The sequence below is a fragment of the Dromiciops gliroides genome, chromosome 2 (genome assembly GCF_019393635.1).
Source record: "Dromiciops gliroides isolate mDroGli1 chromosome 2, mDroGli1.pri, whole genome shotgun sequence".
Classification (NCBI taxonomy): domain Eukaryota; kingdom Metazoa; phylum Chordata; class Mammalia; order Microbiotheria; family Microbiotheriidae; genus Dromiciops; species Dromiciops gliroides.
This window is the reverse complement of record NC_057862.1, coordinates 207,379,364-207,393,196: the sequence shown is the minus strand read 5'-3', so window position 1 is coordinate 207,393,196 and position 13,833 is coordinate 207,379,364. Positions and strand designations below refer to the sequence as shown.

Sequence of the window (13,833 nt, the reverse complement as noted above, 5' to 3'; positions counted from 1 at the left end):
TAATTACAATTACTTTTTAGCTACTGAATTCTTGGTAACATTTTGTCTTCTGAAATATCAATATTTTAATAAAAGCCACATGTGAAAATGTAAACATTAATCTCATGATGTTTGAATATGCAACCAATGCCATCACAAAAATTACTGCAATATGTTTATCATTTAAGTTAAAAGATCATTCATTTTGGGGGGGGGGTTAATAATGCATTGTAGCAGAAGCCTGTGTTAAAGATAAAAACCCGTAAAAATAAAGTAGGAGTCAATTTATTGATCGCTTTGTCTAAATCCATACATACACTATAGAAACATTAATTCAGACTAAAATGTTTTGTCACTTCAAAGAAACATAGCAATTCTTAACAATAACAATATCTGGCTCATAAACTTAAAAAACTCAGAGCATTAGATTTTAACTTAACACATATAGTGAAAGTATTTATTCACCAAAATAATTACTTAAACATGCCTGATAGAACAGATATCTTCACATGTGGATTCTACTCTGTATTTTGAGTCCACATGTTTATATGTGTATAAACACATATTTTAACAGTAGGATTTGTGATGACACAAATATTAACCAATGTAACTCAGGTATATGGAAAAGTTTAACTTTAAAGATTGAACTGATAACCTTAACTTCCTTATAAAACAAAAAGTATAGTGATATGAAATAAAATAATTATTTTATATTTATCAAATTTTCTTTAGATATATGCAGGTGTACAGCTGTCAGAAAAAAAGAGAGAGAAAAATCATAGGTTCCAGCATGTTTAATTTAATACTACTGGCACAAATGATTGGATCTAGCTAGGTTCTAGAAATGTCTCCTGAAGGCTAGGATGTCATTAACTATTAGTGCATAAAATTCAGTGATAGTGGATAAATTTGAAGATGGAGGATTGAGAGAAATAAGTTTTGACATTCCAATTAAATTTAAGATTTTAAATTATAAAAATAAAAACACTAAAACCATATAATGAAAATTAACTGAGTATTTTAATTTCTAATGTTCATCTTAATGAAAACCTGACTCTTCTTCAAAAATACTTTCATTTTTAACTTGTCTTTAAGAAATATCACTAATGCTTATTTCTAATGCAGACTTTATTTGGGTCATATGTTTAAATCTTGGAACTGTTAAGACTGAAATTTTTCATAGAAATTTTCCCATTTGTATAACACATTTAACACATACTTATAGGATATATTGTGAAGCATGCCTCTTATTTCCCTATTCCATGTATTTCCATAGCAGAGGTATATTTCTGCTAAGGTGGTAGATAAATTAGGGGGTCGCTTGTTCCGGCATTAATTTAAAACTTGTTCTTTATTAAATCAAGATTATAAAATTCTTTAAAATTAGTTCAGTTGCTAAGTACTAAAAAAGAGGGCGTGTAGAACTGTCTCACAAATTTGTTGAAGCATTTACATTTATGTGTGATAAGACTACGAATCTTTTTCTACATGAGTACTTTACCCACATAAGGCCTAGCCATCCTTTTGTGCTACTTTATTGTGAGATGTAAACTGGCAGTCTTAGTAGTAGACTTGACAATTCTGCATATTCTTTAAACCAGTGTAAGAGATTCAAAAGTCAGTGATGACCCTTAAGGTCAGTCTGAGCAAAAAAATCAAGGGAAGCTGAATTATGGCTTGTACACAAAGATGGAAGAAATGATAGACTATTATGCATAATTGGTCATTGATAAACTGGCAGATATATTAATATGGAAGCTATACTGAAAAAAGTTATATGGGGTATTGTTGTAGCTCTCTTCTCATAGTCCTGTCCTTCTCTCCCCATTAGCAATTTAAACTTTCTTTTTAGAAAATGAGTATCTAGCAATTTATTTATAGCTATTTTATCAGAAATTTATCTTCCATAAATGACTACCTTAATCATGTATTTTTCCAAGTTTTCCTTATTGAGAAACTGTGTACAGAACATTCTTGTTGCAACTTGATATAAACCACATCCCCAAAATGCCTTTGCTAATTTAGTTGCTTGGTGTTTTATTTATCAATGGTAAATATACTAGGACTTGAATGCTAAATGAACAATAATTAAACTATAATCTAATTTTTTTTAGTTCAAATTTACAACCAAACATGAAAGGTTACCTAATGATTGCTATTAACTTAATAGAAACAAAGTAGCTAATTAGTTAGAACTAGGAACAAAAATTGAGTGACAAAATGAAACCTTGATGAAGTAGAATCCAGCTTGCCAGAACTTTTAATGAACCAGATGTTTAACAATGAAAACTAATGCTAAGAAGAATGTTCCTAAGGCACTGCAATGTTCCAAATGAACAAAGTTTAAATTGTTTATTATACCACAGTAACTAAAGCAAAAAAGTGGGTTTCTATGTATCTTGGAAAGGTTTTCACTGAGGGTTAAATTTAAATTTTTTCATCAGTAACAAAGAAAATTAAATTAATCCAAACACTGCATTCTAAGAGCACTCTGATTAATCTAGGTTTTTGTTTTGTTCTGAAATTATACCTGACACTGCTTGGTAGCAAGAATAATTGTTCTATTTAGGTCTCTGATAAGGTTTGAACTTGTTAAATTCCTTAACTATTTACATGTTGTTCAATGAAAGATCCTTGACAATATTATTTTTCATTTTTGCCTTTATATACTTAATTAACATCACAAACTTACAGATAGGTGCTTAATAAAAGCTTCTTGAATTTAATATAAGACAGTATAGATTTCTACCTTAATACTACAGAAATTATCAATTGACTATATTAGAAGTAAATTTTACTTCTTTCTTTTTTTATCTAATGGAGCATTATTAAATAAATGATGGAAATAAAACCCCTGCATTTTATAAAACATCATGAACTCAAAGTTAATCTGTTATGAATATATTAGTATAAATTAAATATTTTGTCTACAAAGCAAAAAAGGCCTACTACAATAGCCTAGGTAATTAAATGCTGAAAAATATAATTGTTTCAGTGTTTCCAGAGGCACTTCAGCTTCCTGCTACTCAGACATTCAGAAAATGAAAGCAGTGTGTCAATATTTTCCAATTCCCTTAATAAAATGAAGAGAGAATAAAATATTCTGAACTCAATAATTTCATTGAAAAATATTGCAAATAAAAAATTTTCATGTACATATAAAGACATACGTACATGTGTTTGTCTAAATTTATCTTGTAATTACAAAAAAGCAAATGACAGCATTGCTCCCCTCCCTCTTGAAAAGCTGAACAGAAAAAATTATACAATATCTTTTTTTTTTTTTTTTTTTTTTTTTTTTTTAGGGAGGCAATTGGGGTTAAGTGACTTGCCTAGGGTCACACAGCTAGTAAGTGTCAAGTGTCTGAGGCCGGATTTGAACTCAGGTACTCCTGACTCCAGGGCCGGTGCTCTATCCACTCTACAATATCTTTTAAAATAGCAACAGGAATGACCATTTAAAATAATTTTACATGTAAAATATTTACATTTGTATGGCATGAATTTAGATTTGGTGGCTTTAGGTTAAATATCAATTGCGGTCACATAGAATATTTTATTAAGATGTGGAATGTTTCACATAAATTATTTATGTGGAAACATTTAGTGTTTATTATTTTGTTTATTTTTTAAAGGATAAAATATATACAATTAAAAACAGTAAATGGGGAAGGATGTAGTTATTTTTTAGCCCTATTTATTTTTATCCATTCAAATGAATAAGCCTAATACACTTATCTGCATGTCTTGAATGACTACTGAATATTTATGGTTCAGACACTTGAAAGGCTGAATTACCTATTATAGAAAGTTTGAAGAACTTTACTAATTTGAATTACTGAACAAGAAAAAGAATTTTTAAAAATTTAGAGAATTTTAAAATAGTTGAGTTCTTGAATGTTGAAGTTATTAGACTTCTGGGAAAGAGAATTAAAAAGTGATTAGAAATTATCAGGTAATTTCTTATTAAGAACTTCTTGGTTTTCCAGAATGAAGAATTTATATTAACACTTTAATTTTCCTATAATTGTCATTCCCCCATAAGCACAGGTATAATACAAAGATCACCTAGAAATATTTACAGACAGTGCTAATCGACAGCACTAAACAGCAAATCTGAATTCTAAATCTGCCTTTGTCACTGGCTTCATTGGTTCAATGGGAACACAGGTCTGTCTAAAAAATAAATGCTAAATGATCAACTGTATATATCACACATAGAGGTGATTTAGTTTTCAAATTTACTTTTACTTCAGCTTTTAGTTAACAGAAAAAGGGATAGCCTAAAATTAGAAATGTTTTTAACAAGCCACAATGACCTGTTCCACTACAAATTTACAAAGTCCAACCTTCACTTAAATGGGCACTCACTGCTGCTTGGAAATTCTTTTATTCAGCTTTTCTTGTTCCTTACCATACTAGCCAAAATGGCTATTTCAAATCTTTCCCCTTCTCAAGTTCCCTATCTTATCTAGGTCTCTGTCACTTCTGGAAGATGACCTTGCCTATTACTTTACTGAACTGAAGACTATCTCTGCATGACCTCCTTCACGTTCTAATCTCATTACCTTATATTTCGATCTCTACAACCATCCATTCTCTTTTTTTTTTTAACCAAATCCCAGAATAAAAGGTAATCTTTCCACTAAAACTAAATATACCAGGTGTGCCTAGAGCCTATTCATTATTCTGTCTCCTGTATATTAAAAATTTCTTTCCTATGCTCATACTATCTTCAAACAGATTTCTCTCTTCTTAAGGAACAACAAAAAATTCTTCCTCCAAGCCAATGATTGATCTTCTTAACTTTTCTACCCTCCTTTTTACTTTTTTAATTCCAAAATATTTAAATGAATAGACAATAATAACTGCCTCCTTTCCTCATTACCCAGAACTCTAATAACTCCTTAAAATCTGACTTCCATTCCTATGAATCTGAATAAACTTCTTAAAATTCTTCAGTGACCTCCTTCTTGGTATAATCCTTTTTTTTCCTCCTCACATCTCATTCTCCTTGATCCTTATGTAGCTTTTTATACTCTTTATCACCCTCTACTTAAAACTGACTTTGTCCCACCTCCGTAACACTATACTTACTTAGGTTTTCTCTTAGCTCCTTAACAACTTGTTTCCTTTTCTTCCTTCTATATGGTATCTGTGAATTCTCCAGGGTTCAGAAGTTTTCTCTCTTTTTTTTTTCTTTTCCCCATATCCTTTTCCTTGATGAACTGACCTACTGTCATAGTTTCAACCATAACTAATACCCAGATAATTCTCAAATTTATATTGTTAATTCCAAACTTTCAAACCACTATCTCCAACTCCATTGGATAACTCCCCTTGAATGCAACTTGAATATCAATCTATCCAAAACTGAAATCATGATTTACCATTAGCAGTTCCTCTTTATCTTTTTGAATGTCATTCATTCATCTAAACCCAAAACCAATTAATCAAGGATGGTTCTAAGTCAGTTATTAAATCCTGTCCATTTTCTCTTTGAAATATTCCTCAGACCCATCTCCTCCTCTTCATTCTCACTGCCATGACTCTAATTTCAAGTGACAATGAAGAGGAAGAGACGGGTATTTAAAAGGAAAAATTGACAAGACTTCATGACTGACTTAGAACTACTTTTTTTTTTTTTTTTGTGGGGCAATAGGGGTTAAGTGACTTGCCCAGGGTCACACAGCCAGTAAGTGTCAAGTGTCTGAGGCCGGATTTGAACTCAGGTACTCCTGAATCCAGGGCCGGTGCTTTATCCACTGCGCCACCTAGGTGCCCCGACTACCTTTTCTTTTATCCTCTCTATCTAAAGTTACTGTCATAACTCTAAATTCAAGTGGTCATGACTTCATGCTTGGATTTAAACCCCAAGTTTGTGTCTCCTCAACTCTATTCTGTCCTTGAAAGTGGATTCTTCAATAGGTCAAGGAGCTTGGAAAAAATCTAGAACATATTTAAACAGGATTATTTGTGAGAACTTAGGGAATGAATCATTATAAACCAACATGGTTTTTAAAGAACAAGGCACACTGAATTCATTTCCTTTTTTGACAGGGTTACTATATGAAAAGATCAGGGAAAACTTTAAGTATAGCACAGCTGAAGTTCAGCAAACACTTGACAGTGTCTTCAACAATATCCTTTTGGATGAGCATGTAAAGATGTAGGCTGGACAAAAATATAGTTAGCAAGATTAAAAACCAACTGAAAGAGCAGACCAACAAAGTAGTAATTACTGTGACAATGTCAACCTGAAAGCAGTTTTTCATAGAACTTTTATGATGCCAAAAGGCTTATCTTAGTCTCTGTTCTATTAAATTTTCTATCAATGACCTGAATGAAGGTACATATTCTTATCAAACCATAAACAATATATACTTTCTTGAGGCAGACAGAAAGCTAACATATTAGAAGGCATCATTAGAGCTATAAATACCTGGATATGCTAGAATACTGGGAAATCCTAATAAGATTAAATTTAATAGGGATAAAGGCAAAGTCTTATGCTTGGGCTATGAAAAAAATTGCAAAAGAACAGGATGAAGGTGAAGGTCTCACAAGTAGTTGTTAAAAAAGATCTGGAGATTTTAGTGGCTAGCAAACTCAATACAATCAACAATGGGACATGGCACTCAGAAATGCCAACACTATGTTATTCTTCCATGGCTCTTTGAACTCCTCAATATGGATATTCTCTCTTCTGATGCAGATCACAAGCCATCCATCCCTAACTAATTTTCCCCTAAATTCACCATGGGTAATGGTGGTGGGGGTCTTCCTCACATTCCTTTGACATTGTTTTGATATCAATACAGCATATGGGCTATCTATTGTTTATTTCTCACTCCTACTGCATGACTAGTCCATCTTATTCATTCACACTACTTCTATATAATTTCTCATTTATGATGTAATGTAACTAAGTAATATGATTTTACTTAAATATTAAATGAATCTATGATCACTCAATCTATCAACAAGCCTTTACATCTTTCTGTGTCAAGCAATGTTTCATGAATATGGATATTCCCTTCAACAATGTAGATTCAAATCCAACCATGCCTCCCAACTTGTGAGACTCCTCTCTGTGTCCTTCCATATGTTTGCCACAGGAGGTGTAAGCCACATGCTGGGGGCATTCTTCAATTTCTCCTGACAACATGAAACCAGTGGAGTATAAAGGCTCTCCAACAAAAATCTTTCTCTTGCCACATGAATAGTGCATTTTCTTTTAATATATTTCCTTGAAGACATGCTTTATTACATGTTTTGGGGGGGGATAGTTTGTTATTGTTATTGGTTATATGTTGCAGCTCACTTAGATTGAAAATGTGTCTCTTCATTGGATGGATTCTTATTTTTAATTCTTCAGAAGTTTCAGGGTTCCATGACTCGTAAAAGAACACAGACATGGTACTGGGAAAAGTTTGGGATCATTAAAGCAGCTCTGGAATTTCCCAAAGACAATTCAGCTCATGTTCCTCTTGCTTATTAATTCTGTGTCCAATTCATTGTCTTTTTGCACTGTCCTAGACAGGTTGGTGAAATATAGAGCTAAAATTGGACATGAGTTTGAATTCTGCCTCTGCTACTTACAACCTCTGTGGTCTTGGGCTTTGACTTTCACTTTCCAAGACTCATTATCTCATGTGTGAAAAAAAGGGGAGGTTTCACTATATGACTTCAAAGATTCTGTGTAGCTCTCAATATATATATCTACAACCTCATTGGTAATATAAGCTAAGTATAATTATATAATTATTAATATTATATTATAGGCCATATTGACAAAAATAAAAAAAATAAAAAGGCCTCATGCAGAAGTAAGATTTGAGCTGTATTAAAGGAAGTAAAGGAAGACAGATGAAGAACATATGCATTCCAGGTATGGGGGACATTCCGTAAAAAGGAAGGGAGTAGTATGCAAGGAACAGCAAGCAGGCCTATAAGGATGTGTTGTAAAATACACAGAGGTATGTAACATGTCAGAAGACTGGATGTGTAGGAGGGTGTCAGGTTTTAAAGGATTCTAAATACCAAACAGAACATTTGATATTTGATCTTGGAGGTAACAGGGAACCACTGATGTTTAGACTATAGGAGTAGACCGACATGGTCAGTCTTACACTTTAGGAAAACCATTTTTATAGATGAATGTATATTGGAGTAGGAAGAAATAAAACAAGGAGACTAACCAGAGGGTTATTTCAATAATCCAGGTATGAGGTGATGAGGTCCTGCATTAGGATGGTGACAGTATTGGAGGAGAAAAGAATCAATAGACAAAAGATATGAAGGTAGAAATGTCAAGATTTCACAACAAACTAGGTATGAGTGGTGGGTACAAATGAAAGAAATCAAGGATGACTCCAAGTTACAAGCCAGAGAGACTGAGAAACTAGGAGAATGATAGTGCTTTGATAGTAATAGGAAAGTTGGAAGAACAGAAGGTTTGGAGTGAAAGAGAAAAGGTTCTGTTTTGGACATTCAGTTTGAGGTGCCCATAAGACATCCTTTTTGAGATGACCAAGAGGCAGTTGGTGATGTGAAACTGGAGATCAGAGAGAAACTAGGGTAGGATATATAGGTTTAGGAATTGTAGAGACCATAATAGACCCCATAAGAAGAGATGATATCACCAACTGAATTAGTTCAGAGGAAGAGGTGTAGACAAAGCTTAGTGGGTATGACCCAGATGGAGAGTCAACAAGGAAGAGTGAAAAAGAGTAATGAGGCAAGGAGGAGAACCGAAAGAAAACCTAGAGAGGCATGAATATCCAGGAGAAGAACACAACTGACACTGCCAAAAGTTGCAGAGTAGTCAAGAAGGATGAGGACTGAGAAAAACATTTATTAGATCTGGCAATTGGATCATTGGAAACTTTGGAGAAAGTAGTTCTAATTGAATAAAAAGTAAGAAGTTAGAGCTTCTATAAGAAGCAAGTGAGAATAAAAGGACCAGGGGCACCCACCATATATGGCTTTCTCAAGGATTTTATCCACAAAAGAGATATGTTATATAGGATTATTGCTAGTGAGAATAGTTGAATCATGTGAATTTTTTTTTGATATAGTGCATGTTTATAGGCAGCAGTAAATAGAGCTTTAAGATTAAAGGGAAGATGATGATAGAGGGGACAATCTGTTAAAGATTGAAGTAGATGAGATCAAAGGTACAGCAAGGAAAAGGGCAACCTTTTTATGTGAAAGAGGAGAGAAGGACAAGATAGTGGCAAATATGTGATATGAGGAGTGGAGATAAAGATGTGAGATGAAAAGGGAAGAGGTAACTCTCAACAAATGTTCTCAATTTTTTCTGTGAAGTATGAGATAAGGTCCTCAGCTGAGAAGATCAGTGAAAGGCAGCTTGAAGAGAGATGAGAATATTTAGGTCAGCCATTATGCTGTGGTTAGAAAATTAATTATGGAGGTATAAATGGAATGCCTTGCTGTAAGGAGGGTCTGGTTGAGACAATGTAACAATTTCTAGTAGACTCAGTCGACTGAAGGTGATGGTGAAGATGAAGGATAAGTTTAGAGGTTAGGGAAAGATGGCAATATAAAAAAGATCATGCTTCAACAATTTTGGATTTTTTAATTTTGGAGTTCATGAACATGGAGATGATATAACAATGAATGATGTTATGATCAAGGGTGTGAGCATCTTTTGCATGGCTAAGGTAAGTTGGAGGGGATCATAAGAATTAAGTAGAATGAAGAACCAGCAGGTTAGAATATATGGAGGAGTAACAAATCTCTTATGATAATAGGAAACATGGTTGAAAAACTGTGAGCCAGTCACTGAACTTATTGAAGAAGGAAGAATGTCCCTGGGATCCACAGTTTATGGCCACCAGAATCGGTACTGGGCAATAGCTCTGAATAATATGGAACTCAAAGTAGGGGAGGTTGCTGAGGGATGGTTAGTAGAAAGAAATTCTGTAAGGGGCAATGGAATGCGAGAAATATTCCAACTCCTTGATGACTAGCAAGCCAGGGAGTATGACAAAGTATAACCAGTATTAGAAAAGGGAGTAAGGAATACAGTGTCCATCAGGAGAGAACCAGATCTCAGTGAGTTCCAAAAGATGGAAGGAGAAAGGAAAAGATAAGATGAAATCAAGTTTGTTAACTATGAAGCATTCTGAACAGAGCATAGTAGAAGGGGCAGGTGGATCTGGGGGTCATTAGTCAGATAGGTTTGAAGAAAATGAGATTAAGGGAACAGGCATTTGGGGATGGGGAATGTAGGTTCTTAAGGATTTAGAATCACAGTGATGGGGTATGCTAACTATTGAAGAATGCAACCAGGTTGGGAATCAGTGGTTGGAAAGAAATCCACTGAAAGAGGCAGGTGATTAGACTATTCAACATTCTCTCTCTAGATTCAATCTCATAGTAGGTTGTGAGATGTCTTGTCTTATGAAGCCCCCAAAACCTAGTTTACATTATGCAGGAGCATATCTTCATATGGCATGAGGAATATGGTCAGGATGCAGGAGGTAGGATTGGAAGGTGGATTTGGTCAAGATATGGTCTCTAAAGCCCCCAAGAAGGCCCAAATATAAAAATTGGATCCTTGGCTAATATAGGGATTGGTGGTAAGGTCCTATAGGGAAGGCATAATCCAGAAGTGCCTGACTAGATCTCATTTGCAGAAAGTGAGTATGTGAACTTTGGAAAAGAAAAAACTTGGGAATACACATATACATGATATGTTTTATTTTTTAGTTTTTTTAAAAATACATGATATGTTTTAAAAGGCTGCCATATGTACCTAAATCATAACTGGGAACAACTGGTCAAAATTCCTACAAGAGTTGTTATGGCTCCCCACAAGGAAAAAAACTGCCAACAATTAAAGGTGTCCAAAAAAGGAACAACCTATTTCAAGAGGTACTCAGTCCTGTTGTAGGTATTATAGAAGGAACTCCTGTTCATATAGAGGCTTAACTTGCTGAAAAATCAAAACAAAACAAAAAATATTAAAGTCCCTTCTAATTTTAACACTGTTTTTCTTCATCATCACTAGTTTAATATTTTAATGGATTTGTGATGACATTAATGGAGGCACTCTTTCCACTGGTTTAGAAAATATCCCAGTCACACTTTTAAATTGTGTAAATATGTTTTTCTTTTTAAAAATAATAAAAACGGTTCCACAAAACAATATGGAACCTATCCAATGTGAACAGAGCCTTTTCTGGGTGTTTTAAATAATTTTTAGATAAAAGTGCAACACTCAGGGTACCAGTCTATTGTTTATTATCAAAACATGACTGTCTTATCAGTTTGTTCATATATGTTCTTTTTCTATCAGATCATTTCTACTAGGTTGCAGCCTTAAACCTACCATGCATCTTTTCATTGCCTTTTAGGTCATCAGTAATTGTAATTCTTCTAACATTATGGGATTTCATGATTTGAAGTAAAATAGCATCACTGACAGAAAATTCAGGTTTAAAATATGGACTTTTATAATAAGGAGCAATTTTCAGTCACTGAACATGATTCAATCCCTTCTCTTTCACTCTTGGCCTAGATTGCTAATTATTTGGAGAGCCTTCCTAAGTTATACACACACACACACACACACACACATACACACACATATATGTATGTATATACACACACACACACACATATACACATGGAGAGACCAGCTCAAAGGGTTTAACATTGAAAGCACGTTTCAAAAAACATTTATAGATTTTCATATTTCTTGCCTTTCCTATGTGGATGCTTAGGCCTCCTATGTCTTTGAGAAAATGCTATTGGGCATGCAAGACAGAATTTAATCAAACACAGTGTTATCCTTAAATTAAAGCATCAGGAAAAATCGTCTATATTGAACACCTTTCTATTTGAATTTTGCATAGAATAAAATAGCCTTCATGAAATGGGGAAATATGTTGATGAGCTTATGTATTACTAATTTCTGTTTCGTTTAATTTTGTAACTCAAAGGATCACTGAAAAATGTTATTTCCACAGTCATGTTTATCATAAAATCTCACCTTAACAAGGAAAGGGAAGCATTTTTTATAAATTATAAAAGTCTTTAGGGATGTGTTTTGTTCCAGTGAACCAACTTGCTTTTTTTTTTTAAATCAACAAGCAAGACACACTGGGATATCATATTCACCACCCTTGTCAATTGTGTGTCTGTGAAGATATGGTCTGCTGTAGGAAAAAAAAATCTGTGAAAGCCAGTCTCTTCTTTGCTCATATGTTCATTAAGTACACCCTTGATGCATACCATTCTCATAAAGATTTTTTAGTGAAATGAAAATTATCCATTTAGGTTGGTAGTTGTTAATGTCTTTTTGGTCTCATTTTCTGGTAATAAAATCTTTTCCTTTTTGTAGACTCTTTTCTTCTTTGAGGTATCTTGAAAATCAATATCTGAGTATCTTTCCCTCCCACTCTACAACTCAGATATAGGGCAGGCTTTATTTCAATACAGAGAAATGGTTCTCCACCAACCCAAACAAACCATAAAAGACTCACAATAGTCCACAAACAGTTGACATAATTGTTCATCCCTTTCTGATGAGTCTCACCTTCAACATAGAGACCTATAAAAGCCTCTGGCCTTATGGCATACCCCTAGGGAATTAGACTCCTCCTGGAAGGAAACAAAATCTGAATAACTCACAAAATCCGAATAACTCACAATAGTTAACAGCGAGTAAAATCCAAGTTTTGTTCCTCTGTATCATGTCTCAGTTCCTTATTTATCCTTTAGGTCCAGGGCCATGTATGCAATCTTCTACTCCTCTAGCAGTCTAGGGTTCAGAAAATTCCATGACTCCTCTGGAAACCTGGGATTCAAAAACTCTCACTGCTGATTCCTTAGTACCATTAAAATTGTGTTGCCCCAAGGACAAATTTCTTCTGTAGATATTTGATCAAGTTCAGGAATTCTTAAGTTCATCTTATAAGTGTCACTGTCCAGTAATTAGGTATTGAGAAGCTAGAGTCCAAATATGATGCTTTCACTATTGTTGCTACTAAGATGAAATCACCACCGAAACACGGGCAGATTGTCCTGTCTTTTTGTTAGCCCCATTCAGATTGATGTACAAATGATCTCAGGATGATATGAACATTTTACATTAAGTGCTTTTCATTATTTTGTATGCTATTCTGTTCAGTTTTCCATCTTTGCACTTGCAAATGAACTTATAATCTAAAGTGTTTATTCTGATCTTTGCCTCATTATTGGCAACTCTGGTAAGAAGACTGTTGCCATCAACTTAACCAGTTGATGATCTGTATACAGAGAGCTAATTTTTAATTACTCTCACAGCAATAACCAATTGCTTCCTGTCTGTTAAGATAGTCAATTTCTTTCTATATATTTTAGATATTTAATCTTCTTCATGTTCAATGACTTTTAATTCTTTTCATAAATAATATGTTCATGGAATAAATGAGAAAACTGAGTAGTCCATGAGCCTTATTATAATCATTTCTTAAACTTATCAAGTTCTTTATAGAATGTCCCTTTTTTTTTAATTCCCTGCAACAGATGTTGACATATAAGCTGAAATTACTGCATGGAAGAATTATCACTGCCTTTGGGTGCATGATCTTACTTTTATCTGCAACTTTTTAATTAACCTGAAAGTTTCATTTAGAGTGAACATGCCAATATAGACACATGGTTTAGAACCTTCATTAGCTTATCCACTTGCTGGATGTTAACAAAGCATACACAGCAGTTAATATTTGTAACCGGTCTAAAAACTGTGAGTCTTATCACCATTCTGACACTGCTGTTATTCCTGTAGAAGAGGGGGCTAGATAAGACTGAGGTTCCATTTTGTATTTTTATTCATTTCCC

General features: G+C 33.8%; 1 protein-coding gene across 7 annotated transcripts in view; it reads right to left on the bottom strand.

Moving 5' to 3' along the window:
• The window catches only part of NOVA1 (NOVA alternative splicing regulator 1), a 170,845-nt gene that overhangs the window by 24,488 nt on the left and 132,524 nt on the right, over window positions 1-13,833 (bottom strand). The gene's annotated exons all lie outside the window — the stretch shown is intronic.